The following is a 19955-nucleotide window of genomic DNA, read 5'->3' as shown; positions in this document are numbered from 1 at the left end:
CATCCTGCCAAAGCTCTGCTTACTTATCTGGAGAAAAAAAGAAATAGAGAAGAACTGCAGATGCTGACAATATCATTCTGTGATTCTGTGCCCTCATTGGGAGACTGGCAAACATCACAGTACATCCTGCCAAAGCTCTGCTTACTTATCTGGAGAAAAAAAGAAATAGAGAAGAACTGCAGATGCTGACAATTTGGAAAGCTCTCTGATTTGTATTATGCTGTGTCCCACGATGTACCTGAGCAAACCAGCAATGCCACCCTCACAATGTACCGAGATCAGCTATTTCTTTAATTTTGCCATAAAAGATTCCCAGACAAACCAGAGGAAGTTTCTTGCTTATTGCATAAGGTTTGACGATGAGTCAGAGTAAAATTAATCTTCTACACGGACACTCAATCCATTAATACAATGAACTCCAGTTAATTACTAGAGCCAATGTACTGGGCAGACGCTTAGTTATTTCTTGTCTTGGAGTGAATTTTGGCTGCTAGAAGAAAACTCACTTTGAATGCAGGACCTGGCACTTGGCCTTGTTGAACCTCATCCCATTGGCCTTGGTCCATCCATCCAGCCTGTCCGGACCCTGTGTAGAGCCCTTCTACCCTCCAGCAGACCAATGCTCCTACCCAGGTTGGTGTCACAAACTTACTGAGGGTGCTTTCTATCTCCTCTTCCAGGGCATTGATGAAGATATTAAACAGAACTAGCTCCAGTACTGAGTCCTGGGAACACCACTTGTAACTGGCCACCAACTGGATTTAACTATATTCAGCACAACAGGCACAGCAAATACTAATGACAAATTCTCTTTAAATCATTGTATTATAAAAAAAAAATTATTTGTTGTAAAGCTGAACATTTAGTACCTCCAGAAATATTACGAAGAAGCAATTTTGATAAGTCAAATTTTTAGTAGTAAAAATTTTTCTATTGTCATGACACAACCACTTTTATTCCAATATTAAACTAGTTATTCCGTGTTACCTTTTTTGGTAGTTAGCATACTTGATTTTTAAAGTATTTGTTGAAGGGGGTTTTTTTCCAGAACTCTGTTTTCTACACAGTGGATTTACTGGTTTGGCCAGTTCATCTGATTCCAGCAGCAAGCTCCAGCAGTATCACAGGTCAAGCACCACATTTCTCAAATTACCTTAGCTTTAAGTTTTGTACACGTTATTGAAACACTAAAGCTTTTCAAGATTCCTTCAGCCTTTTCTTCTATTTCTAGCATCTTGACATGACAAAGAAATAAAGGGAAACATTTTAAAGAAAAGCCAAGCTATCGGAGGAGATGCATGATATCACTTCTTATGAATGCAGTTTTAAAAGCAAGTCACACAGACACTTTTAAACACAGATGACATTTATTTTTTCAAGATTTGCCTATTCTCTTAAAAGACATGAGTCATGTGACTGTGTAAGCCCATTAACCATTTAATTAATTTGAAAGTTTAGGGAGAGAGCAGCACAAATTCTCAGCACTACTGTCAAGACTAACTTTCTAGTTAAATTCATTTTTGCTGCAGCAGCAGCATCAGCTCCCACTTCCATCCTTCCTCCCAGAGCTCAGGAGCCCCAGTGACCTCCCAGCCTCACTGCCCAGTGACTCCAGTCCCACTGCCCTCATACTTTGCTCCTAGCTCCTCTCTCTCCAAATTTCCAGCCTTTGAAAGCTTCCCAGAAATCAGCCCAGTGGACAGAGAGTGGTAAGGGTACCACAAGAACCAAGCTTCACTCCAGCTTGCCTCTACCTCTTACATCAGAGAGCTAATAAATATCAATTGAACTTCATTTTTGGGGTGGGTAGAGGAGGAAGTCAGACTAACACTACTACTGAAACAAAACAAAAAGAAATGAGTTTGTTTTCAGCTACAGCTAACTTATTACAGTGAAATATTTCCCTGGAACCTCCCGAAGTGCCGCAGGAGACATTCTTCTGTGTAAAGCTTGCAATTACTCTACAAAGCTATACTATAAATTCCTCATCCCTTTACAGCTGTCTCTCTGTTTACAGCTACACTTAACTGAACTGCTGCCATCAGCTACCCGTGTTTTACACACTCAGGCTATATAAATTTTAAGAACTATTGTCTGACATCTGCATTTTTCCTTCAATACTGCTCTTGGCATCGGCAGGATCTGTAACTTGCCAGGACTTCCCATCCCTAGGTTCATTCTTAAGTGTTTAAAAACTATTCTCCACTATTTCTCAAGGTCCATCAGTCATTAAGAGCTTTGCAGTTTAGTCAGAATTATGCCATAGGCATAAAATATTTTCAATAGTAATTTCAAAGAGTTATTTACATTTAAAGTAAGAAGCGTTGTTACTTTCATACAGTAACACCAAACAGGTGGATGACTGCACCAGTAGGCAAGACAGCACCATTTTTTAAAGTATGGTATCCATCCAGTTATATCTTGCACCATCTGATACCCTTAAAAAAAAATAAAATCACAGCTTTTTATTACAGTGCACATCAAGTGTTCCCATTCCTAAACAGGTTAAGGATGTTGGGTACCATCTAGTGTGGCTATAATTACTCACTACATGTTATGCATCTCTCCAGCTGATGTCGCAAATGAACTATTTCACATACCCGATTTTGGGAGAAGTCACCTAAATAAACACAGGACAATCTCTCTGTCTTTGTAGGACGTGTGGAGAAAGCTGAAGCAGCCATCTCTGATGTGGCAGGGAAAAGGGAGATACAGAGGAAAAACTGCTGCCAAAAGAATTATAACAAGGAATCAGACCTTTCTGTTTGTTTCTACACTATAAAGACAAGAGACATAACCTGAAAAATAGACAATAACCCTTTTCTGCTAATTAATACCAACTTAATGAATGAGCTATATGATATGGTTAAGGCAAGTATTAATAGTAATATATTTTTTGTCTTGTCTATGGCTACAGTCTCTTGTGAAATACCAAGTCCTCAAAAATGAGAATCAGGATCCTTGACACCAAAGATCTCTCCAGAGGTAGAGATCAAGCTTTATGACCTGTGGTATGGGATTTGGGAATCTACTTTTTGAATCTCTGTACAGAGAAACCTAGTCTCATGAATTTCATCAGAAAGCAGCACAGACACATTAGTGATGTTAGGAACTCAATGCTCAGACTTCTCACTAGATAAAAAAATCAACCCTCCTTTATCTTCATGACTAAGTCATGTTTAATACCTTGATTCTAATAAGATACGAACCACTTTGCTTGTGGTAGATAGAACTGAAACTATGGAAGACTCTACAGTTATTTCAACAGTCCTTTTATTGGCAGAGCTTCAGTGCTCCCTTGAAGAAAAACAAACACGTTGTGTTAATCCAATTCCTTTGAATTATGGAGAGTAGCTTCTATACGCACAGTAACCAAAGGTTTTACTCTTTGTAGCTTCAGCATTCCCTGTTCCAGACTTTAAAAGCCACATTTGAGACCAAACCGCAGACTAACAGATACGTGATAAAACTGAGCGAAGAGCACCAAGAATTTGTTGCTGTCAGACATTTCACACCACTAAATATGCAGATAGGGAATTTACATGCCACAAAAATACACCACAATACATAGCTTACATGAAGTTAAAAAGCATGTCAGTAGATAGGTTCCTATTTTAAGTTAAGATGCTATTCAAAACCTAAATTCCTCCTTTGTATTTAAGAAAACTGACTGGCTTTCAAAATCTTCCTTAAAAAACATAAAACCAAACATACACCAAAAAAAAAAAAATCAACAAATTTTAACTAAAACCAGAATATGTATTTAACTGCTCCATAAAAGCAGTTTACAGTCAAACTAGTTATTCAAAATATTCCTTGTACATTTGTCTCCAGTACTGCAAAGAGTTAGCTTTAACATTAAAAGGGATACACCACATTTTAAGATTCAAGCTTTACACATTTTAAAACAAGTTTTAAATACAATAAAATTTGCTTGAAGACAAGTTGGAAACAAGCTGAAGACAAGATAAGTTGGAAAGACAAACGTGATTCCATAATCTGGTACTCTTCATGTTCATTCCACAGAATGATGATACAGTTTAGTTGTAGACAAAACGTTTCCATCAAATTTCAGAACTGTATTCTATTCCAATGATTTAGAAGAACATATTTACATGAAATACTCAAACTGTATTACTATAACACTTCAGTTACTTTATTAAGCCTCATTAAACATTTATATTAACTATTTGCAGGGGTTTACGCCTTTTTTTTTTTAAATGGTACTAAACTCTTCTAGAAAACCATTGGATACTGGACATCCAGTCCTTCCCTCATAATCTCTCATACAAGTGCATCTACTCTCATCATTTGCCTCTCTTCACACTTCAGGAGTTCTAGCTTAAATATATTAAATGAAGTATTTTAATAGCACTGTCATCATTTCACACAAAGCCTTAACAGAAAACATAACTACGCTCAACTATTTTTGCCCCTATTCTTGTGCAAATAGGGAAGCCACCTCCACGGTAAATGTTACAGACCTGATCACTGACTGAGGACTAAAATTCACGACACTTTGGCCCCAGAGGAGCTTTACAAAAGATTTAGCCATATACTTAAAAATTGGAAATAACAATCAACTTTGCATTTGATAAGCAAGAAAAGGCCGTGTACAAAATTTCTGGAATGCCTGTGTAGGCAATGCCATTTGTAATTCTGGGGGCTGGTGCACTCAAACAATGGTTTATAGAAGATCTTTCAGATACAATTAGATTGCAGACCGTTGGTTCCACCACAACAAGCCCGGAACATCCTCAAATTTCAGCAATATTCACAGGATATTTAAGCGGGACGCAGAGAGGGTTACCGCCACCATGACCATCTTCTTGTCTTCTCCAGCTGTTCCTTACCCTCTCCTTCCCCAGTGCACTAGGGAAGGAAAAGGAGCCAAGGAGACCAAATAGTACCCGTCCCCAGGGAGCTTTCTCCCCCACTGCAGGCACTGGGATTTATAATCAAAACTGTCTGGGACTCAGACTGCTGCTAGTGTTGCCTGCAATGCTGGCAGGCTGTTAAAGTTACAAAGCGAGAAGTATGTGCCAAAATATGTACTCTTGCTTGCCAAGCATATAATCCTGATGCATACTTCCTGATAGGAAGAGGATTTAATAAATATGAGACAATTTCCTTTTCCCTCTGCTTAGGAACTATCTCCTTTCCCACGTGCTTAAGGTCAGAGAAGAAGAAAAGGCAAAGCTTCCACATTTAAACGCAGCTCAGTTAATTCCCAGCCTGGAATACTCAGCTTCATTTGATCAAATATTTTCTTAACGACTCAGATGGCAAGCACCATGACAAGTTTTGGTATCTAACCCAGAGTCTCTGTCTCCCATTACTCATGAAAGTCTTCAAAACATGTTGGAGGGTTAGATATTAGGAAGAAATTCTTTGCTGTGAGGGTGGTGAGAGCCTGGAACAGGACAAGCCAGAGAAGCTGTGGCTGCCCCATCCCTGGAGGGGTTCAAGGCCAGGCTGGATGGGGCTTGGAGCAACCTGGTCTGGTGGGAGGTGTCCCTGCCCATAGCAAGGGGGTTGGTTGGAATTCCATGATCTTTAAGATCTCTTCCAACTCTAACCATTCTATGATGCTGTGACTTATTTGGTGAATATGGCCCCAAGAGTCACGAGGCCACACACTCTAATGCGGTCTACTAGTAGGTCCTCCCCTGGTCTGAACCAGTAAAGGAAAACTGTGAAGGACAGTGGGCTTTGTACCCAAGTCATGGCACGTCCTAGGTTGATAGACACCTTCTAATGCTTAAAAAAAGGCAACAGAAAGGTAGAAAAACAAAATAGGGAATGAAATACCAGACAGCATTATAGTGCCGAGACACTCCGTTTGCTTCGTTACTCCGGCATGGCAATGTTCTGGCAACTCATTTAGTATAACACCATATGAATGATATTAGTAAAATACTAAACAAACCAAGGCTAGGGTTTCGAGAGTTGTCACTAAGTAAAAATTAAGGGCAGCTAACAATAAATTCAAAAGATCGTGTTGAAGAACAAATGTGAAGGAAGTATTAATAACTATGGTAAAACTCTGCATCAAAAATAATCTTAGTGCATTTAAGAAAACTCCTACTTTCATGATAAGGCTTCCAAAGAAGAAGAATCAGTTATCATTTACATCTAACAGAGAAGAGGGACTGAAAGACACCCAGCAAATGATTTAAGTGTTCCTAAGGAAACGATCATGACTGTATTTTCCCTAACTCGCAACATCCTTCTGCTGGTTAACATCTTTTCCGATTTGTAAAAAAGGAGGAAATAAGACCTTTTACTCATGACAAGCTGTCAGAGATTTCAGTTCCTAAGTAAGATATATTCAGCTGAGTGAACTTAAAAGCTTACAGAGGATATAGCAAACCAGTTGACATGGTTTTTGGAACAAAAGTCAACGACACACAGCGTGAAGTTTGTGTAGCAGCAAAATCCGCCCGACAGCAAAAAGCAGTCTGTGAATACTCAGTTTTACCAGAGCCAGACTTGAATTTGAATTCTGTACCACTAACTATTCTCGAAGCAAAAAAGCAAGCAAAAAAAGGGTAAACAGAGAGGGAAAAAACCGGCTAAAGTAAATCAGAATTGTCAACTGAAACTGGAAACATTAACTTCTGTTTCCCAGTTGTAAGATTTCCGTAACTGCTGTGCCCCACGTACCGAGTTTAAGCCCCATCTGCCATCTCCTGAAGACACAGCTGTACAAATAAATAATGATCAAAACGAAACAAACCAGAAAAAAATATCTCGCCTTTGCTTTAGAAGCTAAATCACGTAACTTTTTATTTTTATCCATCAGTTTATAAATCACAAGTTAGGCAAAGTTTTGATGTACGAATGTACATACACACTTAAAGTAAACTCTATTCTCTATATTGATCTTCTTTTGACTAATCCTCTCCTACCCTGCGACTACCATCGGAAATATCTTACACAAGCTTGGAAGCTGGTCTTCAGAACCAAATACTAACTCTATGTTCTTATATGGATTCCAACGTAATCATTGCCAGAACATACACAGACCATCCATGACAGAGCATTATAATTAAGCTTCTCGACTTGGAAGAAGAGAAAACAAAAGTATAAATCAAATTACAATACTCTTGAGACTCTATGGGGAAGAGAAAAAAAGGAAAGGGTCTTTGGCATCTTATTACAAGAACAAAAGGAAAGGGTCTTTGGCATCTTATTACAGATCAGCAGATCTGATTTAGAACTCTCATGACAGCATCTCAACCTTTTCTGAAAGGTCAGGAGATACCTCATATTTAATAACACTCCAGTCTCCTAACGCTTACGTACGCTGCACAACAACATGGATACAATAGCCATAAGACCACCAAAATTATTAGAAAACATTCAGAAATCTCTTAATACATCAGTCTTTGCATTTTTGTGGTAAGAGAACCACAATTTTCACTATGATAAATCCCTCCCAAAAAGGTATTTTTCTCCCTACCCATCAACTGCTGTATTTCAACACCCTCTCCTGTGCGAACTGCTGGCAACGATTTTAGAAAGTCATTATAAGTAACCATTTTGATGCAAAAACTTTTTAACTGAGAAGTCACACAGTTTAAAAATATTACTGTAGACAACGACAGTTATATCATAATCAGAAAATATTAGTTCTGCTAATTAATACTCCTGTATTTCTACACATTCTGCAAGTTAACAGCAACAACAGTCAGTGAAGATGTTGTAGAAATACTTTACCTTTATAGACTGAGTTAAATGCTACGGTCAAAATTCCCTACAGAAGAGGAAATAAAAACCATCCACAGGAAACAAAGCAGCATCTTCCTGCTCATGGATTGTTGCTCTGAGTCCAATGCCTTGTGAGCACAAAACCACAATAAGGCAGTCATTGCATTACCCCAGGCTGCAAGTCACGTCTCTTCGCGCTTTTTGTGCTTTATGCTATTCAAGAAGAAGCTGCTGGTCACTTCTTTGTACTATGATGCCAGACAGCCAGCCACAAAGCCTGCTGGCTGCGAGAAGAAAAAAGATGAGCAGCATTTACAATAAATAACCACAGAATCATCATAGAATCATAGTTTTGGGTTGGAAGGGACCTTAAAGATCATCCAGTTCCATCCCCCTGCCCTGGGCAGGGACACCTCCCACCAGACCAGGTTGCTCCAAGCCCCATCCAGCCTGGCCTTGAACTCCTCCAGGGATGGGGCAGTCACAGCATCTCTGGGAAACCTGTTCCAGGGTCTCACCACCCTTACAGTAAGGAATTTCTTCCTAAGATCTCATCTAAATCTCCCCCCTTTCAATTTAAAACCATTACCCCATTACAACACAGCTTATCCTAACGCAATACAAAAAGCTGCAGAACAAAAACTACAGATGACTTTGGAACAAAAAGAAAAAAAACCCTAATGAACAAAAATCACACAATTTTAGATTCCTCCTTTCTTTCTTACTTCCCACAAAGTTATGCCCCCCTTAGCCCAGCAATCAGAAATGGAAAGCCAGTGGAAGCCAAAGCCCAGGAGCTTGTACCCATACACACCTCACACACATCAGTGACTTTTATCTTGCTGTCACTTCTCCCTGAACTTTAAGAACAGTTTGATCATTCTGCTTGGTTCCTCAAAACTTCCACACTAAAATCTGCACGTGTGTTTTGAAGAACAACAGCAAAACAACAAAGCATACAAATGATTAAAAAAAGTAACTACAACCCAATCAGTAGATCAAACTGGAAAATCCAATACAGTGCACATGCTCTCTTGGCTGAAAAGCAGTGAATTGCTGGTAAAACTCTTGCAGAATGTTTTATCCTTTTGCAGAATTACCAGCCCTTCAGGTTTATCAGCATCCAAGACAGTTTTGTCATGAGAATGACCAGAATACTATTGAAAAGTAAGTGTAGCCTATGGCAGTGCTTCTCAAGCATAGAGAAAGGCCAGTAAGCAGAAAGGTTTTTCATGCAAAGGAAGATCTACCACAAGAGATAACAAGGCATCTCCCTCAGTCCAGCAGGGGCAAAGGAGAAATAACTATTTTCAAAACAAAATGTTAGAAGCACTGCATGGGAGATACTCAGCTTCGTTTGATGTTGAAGAGTCTTTATTCTGTAACCACGTTGAGGTAGGGTCTGTATTAGATTAACTCGTGAGACCCCACCTGGAATACTGTGTCCAGCTTTGGAGTCCTCAGCACAGGAAGGACATGGACCTGTTGGAATGGGTCCAGCAGAGGGCCATGAAGATGCTCAGAGAGATGGAGCTCCTCTGCTGTGAGGACAGGCTGAGAGAGTTGGGGTTGTTCAGCCTGGAGAAGAGAAGGCTCTGGGGAGACCTTATAGCGGCCTTTCAATACCTGAAGGGTGCCTATAGAAGAGCTGGGGAGGGACTCTTTGCCAGGAAGGGTAATGATAGGACAAGGGGAAATGGTTTTAAATTGGAAGAAAAAAGATTCAGATTAGATCTCAGGAAGAAATTTTTTACTATGAGGGTGGGGAGGCACTGGAACAGGTTGCCCAGGGAAGTTGTGGCTGCCCCATCCCTGGAGGGGTTCAAGGCCAGGCTGGATGGGGCTTGGAGCAACCTGGTCTGGTGGGAGGTGTCCCTGCCCAGGGCAGGGGGGCTGGAACTCAATGATCTTTGAGGTCCCTTCCAACCCAAACCATTCTATGATTCTATCTCTGCTGCAGCAATAGCTACGTTGCCTATTTTTAACCCAAGAATTCTGAGGTAGCTTCTTCAATTTTAGTCAAGCCTTGACTGTGATCACCTTCATGTAAAGCAACAAGAAGCCTTCCTTATTAAAACAGCGTAGCATTTAAAAATCCCAGCTGTGGATCAGGTAATGCTTTACTGCTCACAGCACGGAGAAGAAGCTCTGCATCCCTTTGCAGGTGTCGCCATCAGACTGCTCTCAACTCCTGACAAATGTTTCTTCAGCCATGAATAGCTGAGCAAAAGCCATCCTCAGTTCTTCAGCAGGACAGGGCTTTGCAAACATCTGTAGTGTTTACTTTAGAGTCAATTCAAGGGGAGAACAAAAAAGACAAGGGAACAGAAGAAAATGAAGTGGGGAGGAGGTTACAAAGGGCCTTGAGCTGAAAGGATGGAGGGGAGAGAAAATACGGGAAGCAGTTATGCTTTAGAGGATAAGCTGAAATGGAGGGGAAGGAAAAGAAAACATACAGAAACCCAGCTTCAGTTATTTAATGTAACCTCCATAGAGACTACAAACACTCAGCTGCATAATTTAAAGGCATAAGTTGCTTTTAAGTTCTTTTCTTGTTTTAAAGGTCCCGTGATAGGAGCAGTAACTCAGAAGTACCATCCTCGAATGATCCATGGACACAGAGTTGCCCCACTGACATCACTACTTTGATAAACTCAGATCTAGTATTGAAGAAAAAAAAAAAATTACAATCCAGTGAGTGGCCAAATTTGTATGTGCAAACATTTGAACAGCAAGATAGGTATGATCAAAGGTAGACCAGTCGCACCCTGCTCCCTGAGCTCACCAAACCAGACAAAGAAATAATGAGTCACAGTCGGAAATGTCTCAAGTGTCTCCAGCTCCAGTTGGCTGCTACAGTGGTTCATTCTCCCTCCGTGCCACCACAGTTCTTATACCATTTCAGACTAATAATGCTCTGCAAAAACATCTGTGTTTAAAGAAAACAAATTCCTGTATTTATGCTACTGAAAAGGAGAAATAGCTATCATTTTAAGCTTGCAAAAGTCTGATGGCAAAACATGGTTTGTCTGCTATAAAAAAAGAAAACTGTTAACACCCAAACAATCACAAATAAACAACTAGAAAAAGGGCACAGGTGGAATTCCCAGTAAAAGTAGAATGTTGCTGTCCTAATAATAATATTTAATACTCACAAAGCTTTGTTTGGACAGATGTCAAAGTTGCTATTTTATGACTTTGTTTCTCTTTAATTTTATACAATAAATACACACTGCAAAACTTCCCAAGTTTGTTTCCTTATAGAATTCAAACTACCAGAGTTCTGCTGCGTGAGAAAGTTGCTCAAACCTCTACGGTACCAAGAAACTTCAGTAAGAGAATTTCCACACCATTATTCTAGTATCAGTTGCATTCCTGATCTATCAGCAAAAAACACTATACCTGAACACATCTGGGAAAAAAAGACTTAATTGCACAAAATCAGATATTTTTGCATTTGTGTAACAAAACCAAACTAATCCAAGAGTCTCATCTGCCATGAAATTTGTAGTCTATAGGAGCCCTTTACCTCAAATCAGGTGAGATACTTTGAAGAATCAGTGTCAGGTCTAAGTAGCTGCTGTGCTACTAAATCACAGCTCAACAATTACATATTTAAAATCACCTAACTTCACTAAAATTTAAAAAAAAAAAAAACAACAGAATAGAAAAAACAAGAACACAACAACCTTTTCCACTAAGAAGTTACCTCAAAAATGGAAACTGCAAAAACTAATTAAAAATTGAATCAAATTTAATAGGGAACAGCATCCAATAACAAATAGAAAGTAGACAAAAAGAAAATAGCACCCAAAGAAAATACAATTAATTCCTAATAAAAGAGACATGTGGTTTTACTAAGGTTAGAAGCAAGCAAAAAAAAAACCTCACATGCTTTATTTTATATCAACACCATTTTTATGTCAAGCAGAAAATACAATTAATTCCTAATAAAAGAGATACGTGTTTTTACTAAGGTCAGAAGCAAGCAAAAAAACCCCGAACTCACATGCTTTATTTTATATCAATACCATTTTTATGTCAACTAGCCTATCTTTAAGTTTTTAAATAAAAGCACTGGTTAACTATCTCTCCTAATGATGACCCATGAAATAGACAACACAAAAGATTGTCAATATCTTAATCAACTTGTTTTCTTAGGTTCCTGTTCACTCTGAACTCCAGGGAAGTTGTTTGACCTACACCTAAACAAGAATCATAGAACAGTTGAGGTTGGAAGGGACCTTTAAAGCCCATCTAGTCCAACCCCCGCCCAATTTAAAAATCCCAGCTGTGGATCAGGTAATGCTTTACTGCTCACAGCACGGAGAAGAAGCTCTGCATCCCTTTGCAGGTGTCGCCATCAGACTGCTCTCAACTCCTGACAAATGTTTCTTCAGCCATGAATAGCTGAGCAAAAGCCATCCTCAGTTCTTCAGCAGGACAGGGCTTTGCAAACATCTGTAGTGTTTACTTTAGAGTCAATTCAAGGGGAGAACAAAAAAGACAAGGGAACAGAAGAAAATGAAGTGGGGAGGAGGTTACAAAGGGCCTTGAGCTGAAAGGATGGAGGGGAGAGAAAATACGGGAAGCAGTTATGCTTTAGAGGATAAGCTGAAATGGAGGGGAAGGAAAAGAAAACATACAGAAACCCAGCTTCAGTTATTTAATGTAACCTCCATAGAGACTACAAACACTCAGCTGCATAATTTAAAGGCATAAGTTGCTTTTAAGTTCTTTTCTTGTTTTAAAGGTCCCGTGATAGGAGCAGTAACTCAGAAGTACCATCCTCGAATGATCCATGGACACAGAGTTGCCCCACTGACATCACTACTTTGATAAACTCAGATCTAGTATTGAAAAAAAAAAAAAAATTACAATCCAGTGAGTGGCCAAATTTGTATGTGCAAACATTTGAACAGCAAGATAGGTATGATCAAAGGTAGACCAGTCGCACCCTGCTCCCTGAGCTCACCAAACCAGACAAAGAAATAATGAGTCACAGTCGGAAATGTCTCAAGTGTCTCCAGCTCCAGTTGGCTGCTACAGTGGTTCATTCTCCCTCCGTGCCACCACAGTTCTTATACCATTTCAGACTAATAATGCTCTGCAAAAACATCTGTGTTTAAAGAAAACAAATTCCTGTATTTATGCTACTGAAAAGGAGAAATAGCTATCATTTTAAGCTTGCAAAAGTCTGATGGCAAAACATGGTTTGTCTGCTATAAAAAAAGAAAACTGTTAACACCCAAACAATCACAAATAAACAACTAGAAAAAGGGCACAGGTGGAATTCCCAGTAAAAGTAGAATGTTGCTGTCCTAATAATAATATTTAATACTCACAAAGCTTTGTTTGGACAGATGTCAAAGTTGCTATTTTATGACTTTGTTTCTCTTTCATTTTATACAATAAATACACACTGCAAAACTTCCCAAGTTTGTTTCCTTATAGAATTCAAACTACCAGTGTTATGCTGCGTGAGAAAGTTGCTCAAACCTCTGCAGTACCAAGAAACTTCAGTAAGAGAATTTCCACACCATTATTCTAGTATCAGTTGCATTCCTGATCTATCAGCAAATAACACTATACCTGAACACATCTAGGAAAAAAAGACTTAATTGCACAAAATCAGATATTTTTGCATTTGTGTAACAAAACCAAACTAATCCAAGAGTCTCATCTGCCATGAAATTTGTAGTCTATAGGAGCCCTTTACCTCAAATCAGGGTGAGATACTTTGAAGAATCAGTGTCAGGTCTAAGTAGCTGCTGCGCTACTAAATCACAGCTCAGCAATTACATATTTAAAATCACCTAACTTCACTAAAATTTAAAAAAAAAAAAACAGAATAGAAAAAACAAGAACACAACAACCTTTTCCACTAAGAAGTTACCTCAAAAATGGAAACTGCAAAAACTAATTAAAAATTGATTCAAATTTAATAGGGAACAGCATCCAGTAACAAATAGAAAGTAGACATAAAGAAAATAGCACTCAAAGAAAATACAATTAATTCCTAATAAAAGAGATACGTGTTTTTACTAAGGTCAGAAGCAAGCAAAAAAACCCCGAACTCACATGCTTTATTTTATATCAATACCATTTTTATGTCAACTAGCCTATCTTTAAGTTTTTAAATAAAAGCACTGGTTAACTATCTCTCCTAATGATGACCCATGAAATAGACAACACAAAAGATTGTCAATATCTTAATCAACTTGTTTTCTTAGGTTCCTGTTCACTCTGAACTCCAGGGAAGTTGTTTGACCTACACCTAAACAAGAATCATAGAACAGTTGAGGTTGGAAGGGACCTTTAAAGCCCATCTAGTCCAACCCCCGCCCACCATGAGCAGGGACATCTTCAACCAGACCAGGCTGCTGAGAGCCCCGTTCAACCTGACCTTGAATGTTTCCAGGGATGGGGCAGTCACCACCTTTTTGGGCAACCTGAGGCACTATCTCACCACCCTCAGTGTAAAAAATGTCTTCCTACTATCTAGTCCAAATCTACCCTAGTCCTATCACAACGGGACTTTCTAGAAACCTTCTCTCCAAGCATTTTTCTCACCTGCAACACAGGACTGAAGTGTTCCCAAATTCACTTATATAGAGTATCACTTCTGCTTCAGTAAAAGAACAATGCACTGGCAGAAGTATAAACTTCTAAACTTCAGAAATGCATCTTACCCTCCTGAAGGGAAGGAAAAGAAAACATACAGAAACCCAGCTTCAGTTATTTAATGTAACCTCCATAGAGACTACAAACACTCAGCTGCATAATTTAAAGGCATAAGTTGCTTTTAAGTTCTTTTCTTGTTTTAAAGGTCCCGTGATAGGAGCAGTAACTCAGAAGTACCATCCTCGAATGATCCATGGACACAGAGTTGCCCCACTGACATCACTACTTTGATAAACTCAGATCTAGTATTGAAAAAAAAAAAAAAATTACAATCCAGTGAGTGGCCAAATTTGTATGTGCAAACATTTGAACAGCAAGATAGGTATGATCAAAGGTAGACCAGTCGCACCCTGCTCCCTGAGCTCACCAAACCAGACAAAGAAATAATGAGTCACAGTCGGAAATGTCTCAAGTGTCTCCAGCTCCAGTTGGCTGCTACAGTGGTTCATTCTCCCTCCGTGCCACCACAGTTCTTATACCATTTCAGACTAATAATGCTCTGCAAAAACATCTGTGTTTAAAGAAAACAAATTCCTGTATTTATGCTACTGAAAAGGAGAAATAGCTATCATTTTAAGCTTGCAAAAATCTGATGGCAAAACATGGTTTGTCTGCTATAAAAAAAGAAAACTGTTAACACCCAAACAATCACAAATAAACAACTAGAAAAAGGGCACAGGTGGAATTCCCAGTAAAAGTAGAATGTTGCTGTCCTAATAATAATATTTAATACTCACAAAGCTTTGTTTGGACAGATGTCAAAGTTGCTATTTTATGACTTTGTTTCTCTTTAATTTTATACAATAAATACACACTGCAAAACTTCCCAAGTTTGTTTCCTTATAGAATTCAAACTACCAGAGTTCTGCTGCGTGAGAAAGTTGCTCAAACCTCTACGGTACCAAGAAACTTCAGTAAGAGAATTTCCACACCATTATTCTAGTATCAGTTGCATTCCTGATCTATCAGCAAAAAACACTATACCTGAACACATCTGGGAAAAAAAGACTTAATTGCACAAAATCAGACATTTTTGCATTAGTGTAACAAAACCAAACTAATCCAAGAGTCTCATCTGCCATGAAATTTGTAGTCTATAGGAGCCCTTTACCTCAAATCAGGTGAGATACTTTGAAGAATCAGTGTCAGGTCTAAGTAGCTGCTGTGCTACTAAATCACAGCTCAGCAATTACATATTTAAAATCACCTAACTTCACTAAAATTTAAAAAAAAAACAACAGAATAGAAAAAACAAGAACACAACAACCTTTTCCACTAAGAAGTTACCTCAAAAATGGAAACTGCAAAAACTAATTAAAAATTGAATCAAATTTAATAGGGAACAGCATCCAATAACAAATAGAAAGTAGACAAAAAGAAAATAGCACCCAAAGAAAATACAATTAATTCCTAATAAAAGAGACATGTGGTTTTACTAAGGTTAGAAGCAAGCAAAAAAAAAACCTCACATGCTTTATTTTATATCAACACCATTTTTATGTCAAGCAGCCTATCTTTAAGTTTTTAAATAAAAGCACTGGTTAACTATCTCTTCTAATGATGACCCATGAAATAGACAACACAAAAGACTGACAGTATCTTAATCAACTTGTTTTCTTAGGTTCCTGTTCACTCTGAACTCCAGGGAAGTTGTTTGACCTACACCTAAACAAGAATCATAGAACAGTTGAGGTTGGAAGGGACCTTTAAAGCCCATCTAGTCCAACCCCCGCCCACCATGAGCAGGGACATCTTCAACCAGACCAGGCTGCTGAGAGCCCCGTTCAACCTGACCTTGAATGTTTCCAGGGATGGGGCAGTCACCACCTTTTTGGGCAACCTGAGGCACTATCTCACCACCCTCAGTGTAAAAAATGTCTTCCTACTATCTAGTCCAAATCTACCCTAGTCCTATCACAACGGGACTTTCTAGAAACCTTCTCTCCAAGCATTTTTCTCACCTGCAACACAGGACTGAAGTGTTCCCAAATTCACTTATATAGAGTATCACTTCTGCTTCAGTAAAAGAACAATGCACTGGCAGAAGTATAAACTTCTAAACTTCAGAAATGCATCTGAAGCGAAAATATTTCAATGCATTAGGAAAAAGTCACAAAGGTCTCATGTTGTATGGAAATACTATATGCATGGCAGGGGGGGAGAAAATAAGTAAATAAATTTGCAAGTGCACAGATCTCATTAAACTTTAATGGCTTTCCATGACCCATCCTCAAGCACACAAAGAGTAGAAAAAGCACAAGGTGAAAGTGAGCCTAAATATCCAACAGTTTAACTTAATTAAAAAATTGGGGTCCAAAAGAGATTTAATACTGAAATCACTTGCACTTGGGGTTGATCCCAGCAGCCACCCCTGACCCATCTATAGCCAACCTCTTGTCAAAAATCACTGCAACACAGAAGCGTTGACCAGAGGGGACAAAGCAGCCCTTGGATCAAACATGGACTTACTTAAATATGAAATTCATGCTATGTCTTTCTTTGGGGTTTGGCTGTGGGTTTTTTCCTCCAGACCTTGGATTTGCTTCAGATCCATGGTCCAATAATGCAACATTCTACCAGGAAACATACCCCAAAAGCCATACAAGAAAAAAGGATCCAGGCATCCGAGATACACAGGTTTACTATTTTGCCACATTTCTTTAATTGATTGATGATGGCACAACTGTAGTTACAGTATTATTTAAGTAGAGCACTTAAGCAGAACTTCAAAAGGAGGAAGCCAAACAGAGGATAAAACAACTTCTTTCAACTGAGGAAACCGCAAATAGTTCATTTACAAATAGTGTCTACAAAGTACAAAACACTGCACTTGGAAATTGCACTTTCAGATTCAAAATTGAAACATTCAACCTCAAACGAGTTTGCAGGAAATAGTATATTCTAAAATACTTTATTAATGAATCCTTGCTTTTGTGAGTAACTGGAAGCAATAAAAATGTTTCAACAAATGTGAAACCCAAGTGTGTATTTATCATCAGATTTTAGTTTTGGTTTGGTTTTCAGAAGAAGTAGGATACATGCTGAGTCAATCAGAATTTCAAGGTCTGCCTATTACCAATTCAAAACCTTGCAATAAGAATATATATTTTAAATCACATATACAGGATAACTGAGTATTTCAAACGAGAAAAGGCTGTTCTGATTTTCCATTGTGGTAAGAGATCACATCATGCATTTTAAATACATACTGCAGGATGTTATTAAAAATACAAAAACTATGTTCTTAAAACGTTGTAGTCAAATTCTTATCCAGGCCACTAAAAAGAATACCACAGTTACAGTCTATACTTCTCAAGCCACAGCAATGGAATAGCAGTAATTTACAGTAAAATCTGGTGTTACATTTAGCTGTACAATGCTACTAATTACAGAGTAATTTCAACAATAAATATTTGGTTAAACTCTGCTTTGTCATCAGCGCAAGCAATTTAAGACGAAACTGATCTTTCAGACAGTCCACGCTTCTTTTTTAAAGTCTATTTTTACTTTCTGGTAACTGAACATCTTTTCCAACAGGCCATTTCTCCAGAACTAGCGCTTTGCAAAGACAAAACCACACAGACAATGTTAGGAGCAAAAGGGAAGACTGCAACCTAGAGCACCGAGGCAATCCAGAGTTCCCTTTGAACTGTCCTTAGCTAACCCTATTTTATTATTCTGTGCCAAACTCTTCTAACGCTGACCTTACAGAGCACACAGGCTCCATCACTTAGGAACAGCGAAATAAATTAAAAGACAGAACATATCACACCCTTCAGAAAGAATCCAGGGAGGAGAAATCAAGACACAGAGGAATATGAGCACCGTGGTAGATGTAACATCAATTAATACACTCAGTTAACCCCTCTGGACACTTTCTAGTTTTAAAGAGAGGTTCCTCCTACAACACTCTTCCACAAGGTCTCTGAAAAGCCAAGCTACTGTGGTAGATGTAACATCAATTAATACACTCAATTAACCCCTCCGGACACTCTCCAGTTTTAAAGAGAGGTTCCTCCTACAACGCTCCTTCACAACAAGGTCTCTGAAAAGCCAAGCTACCGTTAACAAAACCACTAGAGAGATGAACAGCAGTAATACCTTATCTCCATCAGAAAAAAAACCCAACCAAAAAAAACCCCCACCAAACCAAAACACTGCTACCCACTTCTGAGAACATCCAGAGCCATCCAATCAGTATCTACACAAGAGGCCAACTTAACAGAAGTCACGCCTTCCGAGGAGCTCATTCTTGAATCCACTCACGAAATACCATGCCACCAAAGGAAGTTGTGCTGCACAGAGCAAAACAAGCCTGAAATTCTCCTTTATTAGACCTCATAAACACTACCTATAATCGAGTCCTCTACTGTCATAAGAAAAGAGAGAGGTCCAGTCCCAGCTTTCCTCCAGAATTAGGAAAAAACCCAGGGTAGAGGAGTGCAGAAGGCAAGAAGGGGAAAAGAATTATTGGAGAAGGGAAACAGGATTTCAGTTTTGTTTTGTTGGGGTTTGAAGTTTTACAGATCAATTCCATAAATTTCTTCTGTTTCTATTTTCAAAGTAGTACATCAGATGTAAGGAACGACATAAAGAATATAAAATGGAGAAACAAAGCCATGAGCTGCACTGGGACACTAAAACATCAGACGCTACTGCAACGGAAACAAACTTTTTTTTCCCCAAGTCTGTTAAAATAAACAATTACACATTCTTGCTGAGCTGCCCTCCTTGCATTACAGGCAAGTCTATCATCTCATGCAATACACAGAACATACTTTTCTCATTTCACTGGCCAAACAGAATGGCTTTTTTTTGGATTTCCCAATAGTAATTAATCAATATTCTGTTGATATGGCCTTCACTTAATCTGTAAATCTTTACAAAGTACTCAAAGGTGAAGACATTCAAGGAAGTAAGTCACCAGCAGTAAATCTTTACAAAGTACTCAAAGGTGAAGTCTTTCAAGAAAGTAAGTCACCAGCAAATTATCTTCACAGAAGGGTTTATATCACAAACTTTTTAATTAAGAATTTAAGGCCTGCTAAAAGTCAAAATATTTACTGTACCATCAATATGTTCTTGCCTGTACAATATTACAAAACTGCCAGCTCAAACCGTGTCAATTTATCACATCAACACCAAAAATATTTGAGAAGTTGAAACAAAACACAAAACTTTGCCTATTTAGTAAATTCCTGCCATGAACTTTCTGACCAAAAAAAAAAAAATATCACAAGTTACCTCTAATTCCAATACAAGTCTTGAAGATGAGCGGAATGCAATCACCTGTGACAACTGGATAACAGCACTGTATCTTCTTTACCTATAAGAGAGTTAAATTTGGAATCAAATTACACCAAAAATTATCCTGTCAACTGAGTGAATTAGAAAACCAAGTAAGTGAAATTGAACTGTGCCTGAAGAATAAATATATTTTAAAATATACCTTCCAAATAGGAAGGGAAAAACACACAATTGTTTAACTTGCACTTGGATTTTCTCTCATTTAAAAAAATTTGTGGCAGTTTATGACATATCTAATGCTCCTAAAGTCA

General features: G+C 38.5%; 1 protein-coding gene across 2 annotated transcripts in view; it reads right to left on the bottom strand.

Moving 5' to 3' along the window:
* LOC106895973 (band 4.1-like protein 2) overlaps positions 1 to 19725 on the bottom strand; it is a 96647-nt gene extending 76922 nt beyond the window's left edge. For both annotated transcript variants that reach the window (XM_014955654.1, XM_014955655.1), the window contains exon 1: positions 19642 to 19725. The gene's annotated coding sequence lies outside the window, so the exon portion shown is untranslated. The remainder of the gene's footprint in view (positions 1 to 19641) is intronic.
* Positions 19726 to 19955: the final 230 nt, after the last annotated feature.

The sequence above is a fragment of the Calidris pugnax genome, unplaced genomic scaffold (assembly GCF_001431845.1).
Source record: "Calidris pugnax isolate Ruff unplaced genomic scaffold, ASM143184v1 scaffold212, whole genome shotgun sequence".
Taxonomy (NCBI): domain Eukaryota; kingdom Metazoa; phylum Chordata; class Aves; order Charadriiformes; family Scolopacidae; genus Calidris; species Calidris pugnax.
The sequence above is the reverse complement of the archived record's forward strand: the minus strand, read 5'-3'. Positions and strand labels throughout refer to the sequence as shown.